Genomic DNA, 12,612 nt, shown 5'->3' with positions numbered 1-12,612 from the left:
GCAGCTGACAGCGCGGGGGGGGGCCGCGCCGCCGCGTGAGCTGGCCGGGCGCTGAGGCGGAGCTTCCCGGTCGCCCGCCGTCCCCGCCCCGGGCCCAGCCTGTCCGCCAGGGGCCGGGGCGGGAGATCCCGGGCAGGGGTTTCCAGCTTGCCTCAGAAATACCCGCCGGCCCTGCCCACGCGGGGAACTTGGTGCGGTGACCTGGGCTCGGCGGCTGCGGCTCAGTCATGCGGGCAGGATCACAGAGCAGCGGGGCCGGTCCGCCGGCCTGAGGCAGGAGCATCCCCGGCCCCATCTCCACCCAGCGTCGCACAACCCACAGGCTCTGCCTAAGACCAGCGTCGAGCCTGACACAACGGACCTAACCCCCACGGCGGAGGAGGGCCTGGGCAGCCATGTACTGACAGCTAGGAAGGGTTGTCAATAGATGCTGAAGAGATCCCTGGTAGAGGGCCACACCCCGGCCACAGGGCAAGGCAACCCAGTCTGCACCAATCCGAGCAGGGGGTAAACGTCCCTCCTGACTTCAGCCAGGCAGTTGGTCTGACTGAGCAAAGGGGCAAGATCCTTTCACCAGGATCCTGCAGCTGTGGTCCCAGCAGGAGTATTGGCACACCCCAGCCAAAGCCCCCAGCCTTGGCTGTAGCCAACACCCAATGCCTCTGGGAAGGCTTAAAAACACCCTGATCCATGTAGCAGAAAAGCAAAGCAGGGTGGGGGGCAACCAGCAAAGCCCAGAGGCATGGGCAATCTCCATGGTACAACAAAGGTACAGCTAGATCATTCCCAGCCAGTGGCTGTCTGACCTCTTCTTGAAGACCTCTGGTGATGGAGAGTCCACAACTTTACAGGCAGTTTACTGCACTGTCTCGCTGGTCGAACTGTGAAGAAGCTTTTCCAGATGTCTAGTCTAAACTTACTTTGCTGCAACCCCAAGCCTTGGTCTGCACCCTCATTTCTGCAGCAGGGGAGGGAAGTGCTTTCCCTCTTCTTTATGGCAGCCCTTCAACTATTTGAAGACTCCCCCCTGTAGTGTTAAGTGCCTTTTCCACAAGCTGAACATACCCGACTCCTTCAACCTGCTCATGGGGAGTCAGTGTAGACTATGAGACCACAGTAGCTATAAAAATCTTTACCTTAAAGGTTTAGAAAAGGATTTTTGAGCAAGGGGAAAAGGGATTTCACGGGAGAGGAACTAGTTAGTGGCATCATCTTTCTCCTCTTGTTCCCCCCATGCTCTCAGAACTTGCCCCAACTCCTCTCCTGGTTTCTACAAGCTGCGCTTTACGCCTAATGATTTGCTACAACATCTGTTTCCAGTACGTGATGTCAGCTGTCAAGAAAGAGACAAAAATTCATTACCACGCACTTTCCCCATGTTCAGACTTTTGGATTCTAAAAAGAAAATGCAAAACCAACCAACATTGGTTACTTCCACTGTTAACAACTGGTCTGACTTTGAGAAAGCAACTTAGGTCATCATAATATTCTATTTTTTTTTCCAGCTGAATAGATGCAGAGATAGCCTCAAGGAACACCATATTTAAAGGTGGGAAGTTAAGACATTTGAATTGTCTGTTTGCTGCCTCAATCTATGCAGAGACAGGTAATTCTGTTTTAAGTATTTAATGTACACTTATTAGATGTTATGTAAATTATGCTAACGTAGAATATAACAACAACATGCCAACTTACATATGCTTTGTAAAAGAGAAATTCAGCCCCAGTCAGATTAAGATAATTAATTATCTCTTTCAGTGTAATTTGAAAATATTCCCCCTTTAAATCTTATGCAGTCAGTCACAGAGACAACAAAGCAGATTTATTCATGTCACTTTCTCATCTTTGTAAGTAGACTGCCTACAGCTGGTCAGAGCTGCTTGCTCTGACAGTGAGAAGTTCTCTCTCCCTTCTAAAGAAAATACTGTTTTCGTTTTCTTCTTTCAGAATCACTTGAAAACCCCTCCCTACTTTCCCCACATTCCCCATCCATGTTTAGACTTTGTTTTCAATAGCCAGGGGGACTTGTCAGATGGGGAGTACAGGTTACTAGTAAACCCTTCCCTGTCTTACAGGAAGTTAGTGAAGGACACTAGCTCACTTGGTACAGACAAGCAAAGATGCAGTATTCAACTGTGCACCAGAGGAGACATTAGGAGTACACCCACTACTACAGGACCCTTAGCCTTGCATGAGCAACTCACAGCTATGTGAATGAGGAACAGATCCACTACCTAGTTTATAGCCTATTCAAACTTCTCTTTTTGTAGAAGACAACTCTGAGGCCTTATCCAGGTGAGAAGGGATTTCTTGTTTGTTATAGTTTGAAGCTATAAAGAAAATTTTCAGTTTCAATATTTCAAAGTTTATATTGCCTGAAGCATTCCCATTCCACCCTCAGTACTTTACAGCACCTGTTATGTCCAAGCCATCTACATACCTGATCACTTCAGGAGTAGCTCTTTAGAGAACTACAGGATCAAACTATAATCATAACCACTAAGTGGCTAAGACTTTGGATTTTTGTTAGTGCAGGACTGAGGTTTATGGTACATTTCCTAAAGTTTTTTTTATCCAGATTAGTTTTACGTTCTCTTCAGAGTGCAGATTTCATAATTTTCAACCACACAGCCAAGATGATGCATGATCAGATGAACATTCTCCTTCATTTCACCTTGTTACTTAAACTATTCTCTATAATTGGCAATCCAACCTCTCATTTGTAACAACACAACCCTTCTCCTTACCTAGTCATTTCACTTTTCAGGTATTTAATTTAAAGCCAAACTGCAAACCTCTTTTGGAGTTTCTTCATTCACCACCTCCAAAGCATTGATGTTTATTGATTATCCTTTTTCAGTACCTTGTAGGTTGTGCTACACAAGCTGCTGTTTTGTTTTGTTTTTATTTCTAGGCACTACAAGATTTATTGCTTGAGCACACAACTTATCCCTCATATTTCCATTAGATAGTAAGGCTTTAATAACTTCTCCCTAGTTATTTGTTGTTTTTATTACAGCTACAAGTTATGAGACTCCAAGGATGATAATTTGCCAGGATCATTCTTATTTTTGGAAAACCACTGCCTTTGCTTTCTTTTGTTATATGGAACAGTAACAGCTCACTTCTCAGTAGGTTTTCAGAACTTCTCATTAGTAGTACAGCAATTTGTTCATTAATACTCTAGGCTGTACACCTTCTAGACATATTATTATATCTCTCTTAGCTGATATTTAGGAAGGTTTGCTTTGCAATTTTCCTTCATACCTAGATATTCAGGCATACTGATCTTAATAAGCATTTAGGAGTTAAATTCTACTGCACATTTTTTAAGGAGTGTAATTAATAGACCCACAAAAGAGTAGAGCCAGCATATAGTAAGCAATAAGTCACTGGAAAACATAAGGCTGAAGTTCAGCATATTAGTGACACCATCAGCCAGCAGCTTTCCTCCTCTGTACCTTCCTACCTCAACTGTAGAACACTTGGTGTGTCACCCTACCTGATGAAGCAGTGGCAACACACTCAAGAGTCACTTCAGAACACACTTTTACTCTTCAAATCAATATCTCACTAATATCAAATCCAAACTTTCTCTGACTTAAGCAGATCATAAAAACCCATCAACCCTTCCTCTTATCTTTTTATCTTGAACCAAAGCTAGACAACCCACAAACAACCTACTTTCCACAACCACTGAACCACATTCTGGCTTTTACAGCCACTTGATTAGTCACAGCTAGGAGACAGCTCATCATTTACAGGTGAGAATGAGCTCAACTTCCTGTACAGTGCCCTTTACCCCTCCAAGTTTTATAATCATACCCATACACCAAATGGTAGAACAATGGTTATGTACTTGTACACAAATCACTTGGCTCCTTTATTAGTGTGTTTTGTGGACATCTTTCTGCCATATTGATATGGGTAGAGCTGATAACTACGCAATGTCATCACACCTTTATTTCCCAAAGCAACAATCAGGGTCCCATCTGGAGAGGTCAAATGCTGAGTGTGATGCTCATATGGAAGGAATCTGACGATTACCAAGAAAAAAAGAGAGGTGATATTTTATAACAAGCTTAATTGACTTTAATTTTCCATCAGTTTCAGGAAGTGCAATATGTTTGCCATTTAGTTCATGGAAGACAAGGGCCACTGATGCTTCTAGCAAAGGTAAGGAAACTGGGATAAAGTGACCAGCATTATCCTTAGAGTAGAATCACTGCCATCATGTCTTTGCAATCTTGAACAGCCCTTAGTACTTGGTACAGTGCACACCCAAGTCCACATACTATCTTCCCTTCATTTTGTATAACCAAGAAGAGCCAAGTGTAGCAGCATTTTTTAGATTTTAATTTAAAAGTTCTCTCTTGTGTATGAGTACTGGGGTTATTGGAACCAAACCTTTTTTCATTAGTAGTAATTACACACTAGTCTGGGACTTATAGATATCCTGATCCAGTAGTTAAAACAGGATCTGCTGCTGGCTTTCCTGTTTCTTTTAGAAAAGTAACTGCTGATCTGTTGCTGTTTCCAATTTTAATAGCACTTCATGATCCACTTCTCTCTTATGGCTCAGAATACTGCCCAAATTCTCCATCACATATAAGTTTACAAGCTTTCCCCACCAGCCTAGGAAGAAATCTCACACTGTCTCTCTCTTCAGGTTTGGCTCCACTCCAAACACAAACATGCAAAAATAGCACATTGCAAGGTGATTCCTATTATCCAAGCAAGCAGCAAAGTCCTGTCTCATAACACTCTCTCTTTGTCTTTTCTCTGAAAAGATAAACTCCTAATTTTAAACAACTTCTTATTCATTTAGTCTTATGCTTGTTAATCCTTTCTTATCTGGAGTGTTCTACCACATCACTGGGTCCAAAATTGAAACAGGATATAAATGTGACTAGAGCCCATTTCGGTAACAGGCCAAACCAAAACAACAGATATCACTTGGGTTGGGTTGTGATGCAGTTCAAATTAAAACCCAGAGTAAAAATGTATACGGACCTTGTCTCTAAGTGATATTTTCCTTCAAAGCATAGTAATGATAGCACAAAGTCAAATGTTTTTAGATGGCAATTTCTATGTTTGTTGGCGGGGCAAGGAGGGTATGTTTTTGGTTTGTCATATGTTGACCGTATTAAAAGCCTACATTAGTATTTGTGGAGAAGGTGTTGAGTTATGATTAAACCCTGGCAATTGGGATTTGTGGGTTTTATTCCTGGTTCTGCCATTGATTTGCTGTTATACTGAGCTTTGGATGGGTTACATAACCTCTACATGCATCAATTCTCTCTCCCCATCCATAAGACAGTAATATCCATTTCACAGAGGTTATAATGGTAAGCTAAATGTTGGAAAGTACTTCAGAATTACCAAATGAGTTGCTACAGAAACATAGCCTGCAAGAAGGACAGTGTTTAAATGCTGCATCATGAATAATATTTCCAGGGTCTTACTAGTGAGTGGTCTTATTTGTTTCAGACTTTGCATGTTAAGTTTTGCAGGATCAGGTTTCTTCCTCCAAACTTCTTTTTGTTTATTGTCAATACTCTAGAGGTGCTTCCAGTTACTTATTCTGCTTAGATAATCATAATTCTCTGGGTTTGAATGATAAGGGACAGACCAGCTACTTGCTAATCAAATTCATGTTGATAGTTTCACTGCAGTATTACAGATGCAAACCCTAAATGATTTGTATCTTTAAAAAGTATTCAAATAAAAAAAAATCATGGACGTTCTACTTTGTGGGCATTGGTGTGGTAAAAGCTTTGTTTTAAAATAATTTGTCATCGGGGCTACATTTGATCTGACAGGTCTTCCTTGCTTCTAAACAATTGCAGAGATACTAAATTTGAACATTCATTCTTACCAGGAGATGCTGTAAAGACAGATTCTAGACACACTGGTGACAACTGTGTCTTCTTATTTTGATAAAAAGAAGTCACACTAAGTTAAACTGACAATCTGTAACTTCTCTGGTACCTTCACTCTGGCTTGCCCATCATTAGAGCCAAGTGGCTCTAACAAACTTATGAGTAGACATTTGAAGTCCTGCATTCTTCATTTTGGGCAATTTAGAGATGTGTTTTTTTCAATTCTCCCACTTAGATTTTTTTTTTTTAATATATTTTGTTAACTTCATCTTTTTTAATGTTACACAAAAATACATATATTATACTTTTGTGGTTTTTTTCTAGGGTTTAGCAACTCAGGTACCTTTAGCACTTCGTTAAAGAAAGAAAACAAACAAACCATTATGTGCTTGCTTAAAACATAAGTTTCAACTGGGAAGAAATATTTCCTGATAAGCTGGATGACTCATCTGCTGTACAGGATAGTTGTTTGTGTATCTTACTTCAGAGTGCAGACAAGGTGTGGGTGAAGTCAAGAGGACTCATGATTCTTTTTACTGGGTGAAATTAATGTCTAAGTAGGCTTGTCACATGTAATTTGCATGTAGTTAAAACACTTTGTCTTTTGCTTTTTCTAATACCACCTGGAAGGCCAAAATTCTCCTTCCTATAACACAAAGTTTAGCTTTTTCCTTAGAAGTACACAGTCTTGTACAAAGCCTTCCTTGTTTTTGTGCGAGGTTTCCTTGGGGAACCAATAGAAGAGCTTTCTTTCCTCTCAGTTGAATAGCGCTGAGAGTTAATTACTCCTGATGCGCTTGACTTGCCCACATGGATGCAGCACTGAGCAATAGGGGTGCACCGATAGAGATTTTGGGGGCCGATACTGATAGTCAGTTTTAAGGAGGCATACCAGCTGATACCAATCCAATTTCTGATACAGCCGTGTGCAGCTGGTAAGTCTGTTGTGGTAAAAGGGGAGGGGGAGGAAAGGGGCATGAAGGGAGCAGATCAACACCCCCCTGTGGTGGGGGAGGGAGTGGGCCAGGGGCAGACACTGCCCAGCCAGGGTGGGGCTGGGCACGGGATGGAGCCACGGCTCATCCAGGGGGCACACGGGGCAAGGGGGGGCAGCTCCTGCCACCAAATACACCCCAGGAGGGTACAGCGGGAGCATGTGCCCCTGTATCTATGCAGCTCTATGCAGGGCAGGGCAGGCAGTTGCAGCTGCGGGCTGCAGCTGGGGCTGTGCCAGGCTCTTCTCGGTGGGGGCTGGTCTCCGGGAGGGGGCAGCAGTGCTGGGAGGGGGAATTCTGGGGGGGCTATGGCAAAACTTGGGGTGGCTGCAGCCCCCCTCTCCCATAGCCCCCATAGTGCCACTGCTGCCCACCCTGAGCCCAGCCCCTTTCCCATCCACCACAACAGACTTACCAGCTGCACTCAACTCTTCAAGCTGCCGGGCTGTGCTCCTCACTGCCTGTATGCTGCACTGGAACTATGCACACACGGGCCTTTATCAGCCAAATTATTGGCTAGATTGAGCAGATTTACAATACAGTCAATTTTCTTTATATTGGTGCCAATCCGATATCAGACTGATGTATCAGTGCACCTCTACTGAGCACTCTGGTATAAGTCCTCTCTCTCTGTTGCTGTGGTTCTTATCTTTTCATTTGTGATATGACATCCCTCTTAGTCCACCAGTGATCCTAAAAGCAAATCAGAACTGTTCCTCAGGACTGATCCACATCTGGATTCACCGCTGAGTGCGTGGAGGCCCCCCCCACCCTCCATTTCCTTGGCTCAGCAGTCGGCTGCAGGGGGACCCCCGGGCCCCTCCACAGACCCAGGAGGCACCAGTCGCTGAGCTGGGGGGTGCCTCCATCGTGCACTCAGTGGCAGACCCAAAAGTGGACTGGAAGTGCTTCTGGTCCACTTCTGGGTCCGCTGCCCCACGCACTCCTGTGGGATGCTCCATCCATATCACCATCTCAGTGTTCATGAGCCGCTTGGTACCTTGAGATATATAGAATATAGAAAAAACATTTAAAGCTGTGTCTATGTCCGAATCATCAAATCTCTCCGAATCAATTTGGAGGGTTCTGATTCAATTTGGAGAGATTAAAGGTCTCCTGATTCAATTTGGATTTGGAAATTCAGCTGCCAAATACAGCTAAATCTCCGCCTAATTGAATCAGCAACCAAAGCTTCACACAGCCCTAATACACAGGGTCCCAAGGTGGCTTTTTGCAGCGCAGAGGAGAAAGCAGGGGAGTAGAAAGCAAATGCAAGACCAAGAACCTGAATATCACTGCTCCAGTCATAGCAATTCAATGACTATCAGACAAACATCTCATTAGAAGTTTAGACCTCTGGCCTGCAGGTCTCCAAGTTTCATTGTTTATCCGTTCCTCTTTAAAATAAAGTAGAGAATCTCTTTTCCAACTACTCAAAACATTGTCCGTAAAGGGATTCAAGATAGCTATGTTTCTGTAGCTGATGATAAACCTTGGTGAAATTTAAAGGTATGGACTGACATGTACAGGGCACTTAAGAGTGGGATCAACCCTTGTTTTCTCCTAAATGTGTTTACTGCTCTAAAGCAAAGCTTAAAAAAAGAAAAACTTTGAAAAGCCCAGCAAGATCTGCAATCTGAGAGAGGAGTATTAAAACATTTCAATTTAAAATATGGTGGTTTGACAAATGTGGAAAATGAAGTCTTCTACTTGAAGACAAAAAGTAACCTACCTACCCTTGCAGACACAACTTCTTTTTCTGCTTCTTAAGTTTTGGACTCAAATTTACAGTTAGCACATATTGTCTCCCTTCCACTAAGCAGAACAGAACAGGAAATTGTCTCTAATATTCTTCCATCTATGTGTTTTTGAGCCTTAGTCACTGGCAGTTATAGAGTCTCAGACAAATGAAAAGCAGTTTGATAACATATCATCAGATGCTCTTTCAATAGTACCACATTAACTTTCCAAGGGAAATACCTGGGGTTTTAGCTGCTGTTAAAGCTGCACTACTGTAAATCATGCTGCTCTGTCCTGTCTCTTGAGCTGCTCCCATCACCATGCTTTCTATGTACTCTGCTAAATATTTTCCAGAGGAATTAACTAATTTCTCTCCTCCAGTAGCATGCTGAGAGAAAACACACAAGCTGTTGAAACAAAGGTAGGAACATATATCAGCTCAATCAGTAATTTAGGTGGTGGAAAATTGTTTCTAGTCATTCCAGAAAATTTGACCTTACCCCACAGCTATTTTGTCCTATGGTAGGACAAACCATCATTCACAATCAGACAATTTAGACCCATTCAAGGAAATTCAAACTCCTTTCCTGAATCAGTGTATTATTTCAATCATACTACTGGCCCTTATACAATGACAAGTAGTTTTGCTGCTGTTTGTCTGAGGGCATTATCCTTTTGCATTTCCTAACATTTGGAACAATGATTTTGTATCAGTCTGCTTCCCTGATTCTCCTCATTTCAATCCTGAATTGAAGACTTATTTCTTCCACTAGCAAATTGCCCATCAAGAATTATGGGGGGGATGGAGCGGGTGGGGACGGAGCACCATGCGCCACCACCCTGCACCACTGCTGCCTTCCAGGAAGGGGGGATGGAAGCTTTCATGCGCTCCTCCCCCCCGCTCCACGTCCAGACCCCCCTCCCCCTCATGCAGGCCAGTGGTTGGCCGCCAACACCCACTGCCCCACACTGCCGCTGCTCTGCATCCGGCCATGTGCCGCCCCCTCCTCAGCTTCACGTCCGGCTGTCTGTCTGTGTGACTGTCTGTGCACAGCACTCTGATTGGCTGTTTCAGTAATCATTGTGATTGGCTGCCAAGGCAAGCAATCAGAGTGCTCCTTCTGAAATGTTTAAAGTATTTGGGACATGGTTTGTATAGAAACCATCAAACAATAAGGTTACATTGTGTTGACAAAATACAACACTGTTGCAGCTTATGATTTTGGCAGCACCACAGACATTGGTAGCAGAGATGACCTTGGGGGTGGACAATGTGGATGGCCAGTCAGGCTGTGTGGTCAGGGGAACATCACACACAGGTGCACACAGTCGCGCTCTCCTTCTGTCCTGCCCTGGTTGATCCCCACCCCAGACAGAAGCATCCTGGCCCTCCTGCCTCCAGACACTGCTCAGGAGGAGTCAGGTCAGGCATTATGGGTGGCTCCGTTTCCCTGCTGGACTGCGCCTCACACTCCTGCCTGCCCACTTCTGTCTGCAGCGCTGCTGACTTGTGGAAGGGGCACACCAAAATACAAGTTCACCCAGGGCACTATTTTTGCTAAGGCCAGTTCTGATTGGTGGTCCTTAATGAATTAAATGAAATGAAACTCAAGGTTGATGCATTCAGAGAATAGGAAGGCTAACAAGAGTGTCTTTGGGAGGTGTTAGGAGGAGGATAGCTGGGCACTGCATAGTATCAGGGAGACCTTGGAAGACATCAAGTTTGCAGAGCTCAGTGGATGAGCCTAGGAGGAGGGAGCACCTTGAAGATAAGCAAGGTGGAGTTGGGCATAAGTGATTCCTTGTGGGCAAATTCACTTAACAACCATGTTTCTTGACTTGCACATTTCAAACCTTGCACCTGCATTGCATTAACTGGGGATCTGATCTTGAGTACCTCCAACTTCCCATGAAAGCCTTGGAGGCTGAGGGTACTGAGTTCCTCTGATTCACACAGGAAATTTTTTCAGCAATAGAGATTTGTCTTTGTTCTGGCAGTGTGCAGCTACTTTGCCTGCTGTACTTTTATCTTTCTGCTTTGGAGGAAATATGACAAATAGTCCATAAACTTGAAGTAAATTTGGTAGTTTAAAAATGTTTTGGTTTTTAAAGGTTCTGGTTAAGAAAATGCATTATTTCAGCAGATTTAATACACCAATCAAGTGGCTTGCAACAGTATAGTTTACAGTAGCTGTCAGTATCTAGACACCACATTTGCCGCCTAGCAACTGTGCTAGAGTCATCTTGCTGCAAGTCATCACTAAGCACAGACCTGTCAGCCGGAGAGTTTGCTACAGGATTACCCACCAGCCATTGCTCATTAATGTTGGGGTCTCTTCTTTGAACTGCTTAGTGCTTTGTAGTGCCAATTTTGTAGGGTAAATGCACAAGACTTCAAATAACATCACATTCCACTTTTTCCCCTCATAAAAGCTACCTAGTGGTCTATTCGCTGGCAGTTGTCTCCTAAGCTGCTACTTCTGAAAAAAATATTGGGACTTTCCTCTCCTTCTGCATTTTCAGGGCTCCAAAATTGGATGTGTACAGTCCATGCGGCACATAGCTAGGAGAATAATTTCTGTAATGATCCAGGTGATTTTGTACATTGAAGTATTTATTAATTTTTAAATGTAATCAAAAACTTTCTGTTTAATTTAAGCTCACATGCTAATTGACCTTTCTCATCTGTCTTAATACATGCAACTGTATATTCAATTTCATAGTGTTTTGGTTTCTTAGGCCTTGACTATACTAGACTGTTCTTTGAAGCTTTCTCTCTATTATCATTGCCCATTGTTGTCTCAGTAGTGGTGGGAGGGGCAGTATAACCTAGACCTGTTCTGAGCAGGCATAGACAACATGGATAACACGCTAGCACTTGGTCCAGTAGCACTCAGGATGTTTCATTGAATACTAGTATGATAATGCCTAAAGCAGGACATTGGATGGTAACAATGCAGGGCCAGATTAACCCTTTAGTGGGTCCTAGGCAAACAAAATTGTGGGCCCTGGGCAGGTCAAGACTCCCTCTCCTCACCCTGGCACTGCCACCTGTGGGGAACAGGGCTTGGAGCTGCCACTAGGAAGCAGCTGCCATGGCGGCAAGGTCAGCAGAGGGGAGGGGAAGGGAAGGGAAGTGGACATGGCCATTTGCGCCACTGCCACAGAAGACAGGACTGGGACATCCGCAGCTAAGGGATCTAGGCATGTGCCTAGTTTGTCTATGTGTTAATCCAGCCCTGTAAGAACATCAGTGGTAACTGTATTTTAGGGAGCTATTTTTGGGAGTGGAAAATAGTGATTATAGGGGCCTAAAACAATGGACAGCATGGCTTGGAAAGGGCCAAGGAGTGACAATGTAGAGAGAAGTACAGGGGAAACAAGGAGAGAGCATTAGAAATCTGGAGGAGCAGGAAGCTGCTCAAAAAGCTAGGACAGTGCTGAGCACTGGGAGACAATGATAGATTTGAAGTTTACACAGATTTCCAAATACTTGATGATTCTTTTCTACTTTCTCTGGTCAGTTTGGGCATCATAACCTGGGCAGAACTGTCTAGATGTTGATGGAATGGGATTTGCATGTTACCAGAGACTAAAAGATTCTGAAAATAGGTTGTTGACACAAATTAAAGATTTGAGAACCAAAGAAAGTGAAACCTGTTCATGGTTCCTTTCTTAGTACACACACTTGAAGCTGCTGGCAGGTTGCTAGTTATCTTATGTCTCTGGAGACTTTGTGCATGGGTTTTTTTTTCTTTATCTGTTTTCTTTACACAGTATGCTTGTTTCCCACGCAGTTTTTCTCATGTGATTCATAGACGTTAGGGTCGGAAGGGACCTCAATAGATCATCGAGTCCGACCACCTGCATAGGCAGGAAAGAGGGCTGGGGCTAGATGACCCCAGCTAGATGGTTATCTAACCATCTATTGAAGACCCCCAGGGTAGGGGAGAGCACCACCTCCCTTGGGAGCCCGTTCCAGACCTTGGCCACTC

The 12,612-nt window shown here is 43.8% G+C and overlaps 1 long non-coding RNA gene across 1 annotated transcript in view; it reads left to right on the top strand.

Moving 5' to 3' along the window:
- Nucleotides 1-4,112: 4,112 nt before the first annotated feature.
- LOC102378498 overlaps nt 4,113-12,612 on the top strand; it is a 41,768-nt gene continuing 33,268 nt past the window's right edge. Inside the window, exon 1 of the long non-coding RNA XR_322873.1 lies at nt 4,113-4,176. This is a non-coding gene — a long non-coding RNA (uncharacterized LOC102378498). The remainder of the gene's footprint in view (nt 4,177-12,612) is intronic.

The sequence above is a fragment of the Alligator sinensis genome, unplaced genomic scaffold (assembly GCF_000455745.1).
Source record: "Alligator sinensis unplaced genomic scaffold, ASM45574v1 scaffold73_1, whole genome shotgun sequence".
In the NCBI taxonomy this organism is placed as follows: domain Eukaryota; kingdom Metazoa; phylum Chordata; order Crocodylia; family Alligatoridae; genus Alligator; species Alligator sinensis.
The sequence above is the reverse complement of the archived record's forward strand: the minus strand, read 5'-3'. Positions and strand labels throughout refer to the sequence as shown.